Source organism: Taudactylus pleione, unplaced genomic scaffold (assembly GCF_031769625.1).
Source record: "Taudactylus pleione unplaced genomic scaffold, aTauple2 ptg000967l, whole genome shotgun sequence".
NCBI lineage: Eukaryota > Metazoa > Chordata > Amphibia > Anura > Myobatrachidae > Taudactylus > Taudactylus pleione.
Window position 1 is genome coordinate 11617501 of NW_028285368.1, and position 2500 is coordinate 11620000.

The following is a 2500-nucleotide window of genomic DNA, read 5'->3' on the forward strand; positions in this document are numbered from 1 at the left end:
TTAGACCTCTTTTACTTCTTAACTCAAGTAAATTCAATGATAAGTTGAAAAATTAAATGTAAAATATAATAGAAAAGAATGTTATGGCAGTATAAAATTACCTACAGCTCCTGGTATTCCCAGGTGGTCTCCCATCCAAGTACTAACCAGGCCCAACACTGCATACCTTCCAAGATCAGACGAGATTGGGCATGTCCAGTGTGGTTTGGCTGTAGGTGCTCAAAAACATTAACTTTAGACCTCTATTACTTCTTAACTCAAGTAAATTCATTGATAAGTTGAAAAAATGAAATGTAAAATGTAATAGAAAAGAATGTTATGGCAGTATAAAATTACCTACAGCACCTGGGATTCCTAGGTGGTCTCCTATCGAAGTACTAAACAGGTCCAACACTGCATAGCTTCCAAGATCAGACGAGATTGGGCATGTCCAGTGTGGTTTGGCTGTAGGTGCTCAAAAACATTAACTTTAGACCTCTTTTACTTCTTAACTCAAGTAAATTCATTGATAAGTTGAAAAAATTAAATGTAAAATGTAATAGAAAAGAATGTTATGGCTGCATAAAATTACCTACAGCACCTGGTATTCCCAGGTGGTCTCCCATCCAAGTACTAACCAGGCACAACACTGCATAGCTTCCAAGATCAGATGAGATTGGGCATGTCCAGTGTGGTTTGGCAGTAGGTGCTCAAAAACATTAACTTTAGACCTCTATTACTTCTTAACTCAAGTAAATTCATTGATAAGTTGAAAAATTTAAATGTAAAATGTAATAGAAAAGAATGTTCTGGCAGTATAAAATTACCTACAGCTCCTGGTATTCCCAGGTGGTCTCCCATCCAAGTACTAACCAAGCCCAACAGTGCATAGCTTCCAAGATCAGACGAGATTGGGCATGTCCACTGTGGTTTGGCTGTAGGTGCTCAAAAGCATTAAATTTAGACCGCTTTTACTTCTTGACACAAGTAAATTCATTGATAAGTTGAAAAAATTAAAAGTAAAATGTAATAGAAAAGAATGTTATGGCAGTTTAAAATTATCTACAGCACCTGGGATTCCTAGGTAGTCTCCCATCCAAGTAGTAACCAGTCCCAACACTGCATAGCTTCCAAGATCAGACGAGATTGGGCATGTCCAGTGTGGTTTGGCTGTAGGTGCTCAAAAACAATAACTTTAGACCTGTATTACTTCTTAACTCAAGTAAATTCATTGATAAGTTGAAAAAATTAAATGTAAAATGTAATAGAAAAGAATGTTATGGCAGTATAAAATTACCTACTGCACCTGGTTTTCCCAGGTGGTCTCCCATCCAAGTTCTGACCTTACCCAACACTGCATAGCTACCAAGATAAGACGAGATTGGGCATGTCCACTGTGGTTTGGCTGTAGGTGCTCAAAAGCATTAAATTTAGACCGCTTTTACTTCTTAACACAAGTAAATTCAATGATAAGTTGAAAAAATTAAAAGTAAAATGTAATAGAAAAGAATGTTATGGCAGTATAAAATTACCTACAGCACCTGTTATTCCCAGGTGGTCTCCCATCCAAATACTAACCAGGCCCAACACTGCATAGCTTCCAAGATCAGACGAGATTGGGCATGTCCAGTGTGGTTTGGCTGTAGGCGCTCAAAAACATTAACTTTAGACCTCTATTACTTCTTAACTCAAGTAAATTCATTGATAAGTTGAAAAAATTAAATGTAAAATGTAATAGAAAAGAATGTTATGGTAGTATAAAATTACCTACAGCTCCTGGTATTCCCAGGTGGTCTCCCATCCAAGTACTAACCAGGCCCAACACTGCATAGCTTCCAAGATCAGACGAGATTGGGCATGTCCACTGTGGTTTGGCTGTAGGTACTCAAAAGCGTTAAATTTAGACCGCTTTTACTTCTTAACACAAGTAAATTCATTGATAAGTTGAAAAAATTAAATGTAAAATGTAATAGAAAAGAATGTTATGGCAGTATAAAATTACCTACAGCACCTTGGATTCCTAGGTAGTCTCCCATCCAAGTACTAACCAGTCCCAACACCGCATAGCTTCCAAGATCAGACGAGATTGGGCATGTCCAGTGTGGTTTGGCTGTAGGTGCTCAAAAACATTAACTTTAGACCTCTATTACTTCTTAACTCAAGTAAATTCATTGATAAGTTGAAAAAATTAAATGTAAAATGTAATAGAAAAGAATGTTATGGCAGTATAAAATTACCTACTGCACCTGGTTTTCCCAGGTGGTCTCCCATCCAAGTACTGACCATGCCCATCACTGCATAGCTTCCAAGATCAGACAAGATTGGGCATGTCCAGTGTGGATTGGCTGTAGGTGCTCAAAAGTATTAACTTTAGACCTCTTTTACTTCTTAACTCAAGTAAATTCAATGATAAGTTGAAAAATTAAATGTAAAATGTAATAGAAAAGAATGTTATGGCAGTATAAAATTACCTACAGCTCCTGGTATTCCCAGGTGGTCTCCCATCCAAGTACTAACCAGG

At 37.2% G+C, this 2500-nt stretch overlaps 10 pseudogenes; all 10 read right to left on the reverse strand.

Moving 5' to 3' along the window:
- Window positions 1-98: 98 nt before the first annotated feature.
- Window positions 99-217, reverse strand: LOC148466662 (5S ribosomal RNA; annotated as a pseudogene).
- A 116-nt stretch (window positions 218-333) lies between these two features.
- Window positions 334-452, reverse strand: LOC148466663 (5S ribosomal RNA; annotated as a pseudogene).
- Window positions 453-568: 116 nt separating this feature from the next.
- On the reverse strand, window positions 569-687 carry LOC148466664 (5S ribosomal RNA; annotated as a pseudogene).
- A 116-nt stretch (window positions 688-803) lies between these two features.
- LOC148466665 (5S ribosomal RNA) lies at window positions 804-922 on the reverse strand (annotated as a pseudogene).
- Window positions 923-1038: 116 nt separating this feature from the next.
- LOC148466666 (5S ribosomal RNA) lies at window positions 1039-1157 on the reverse strand (annotated as a pseudogene).
- Window positions 1158-1508: 351 nt separating this feature from the next.
- LOC148466667 (5S ribosomal RNA) lies at window positions 1509-1627 on the reverse strand (annotated as a pseudogene).
- A 116-nt stretch (window positions 1628-1743) lies between these two features.
- LOC148466668 (5S ribosomal RNA) lies at window positions 1744-1862 on the reverse strand (annotated as a pseudogene).
- Window positions 1863-1978: 116 nt separating this feature from the next.
- Window positions 1979-2097, reverse strand: LOC148466669 (5S ribosomal RNA; annotated as a pseudogene).
- A 116-nt stretch (window positions 2098-2213) lies between these two features.
- LOC148466670 (5S ribosomal RNA) lies at window positions 2214-2332 on the reverse strand (annotated as a pseudogene).
- A 115-nt stretch (window positions 2333-2447) lies between these two features.
- Window positions 2448-2500, reverse strand: part of LOC148466671 (5S ribosomal RNA) — a 119-nt pseudogene continuing 66 nt past the window's right edge.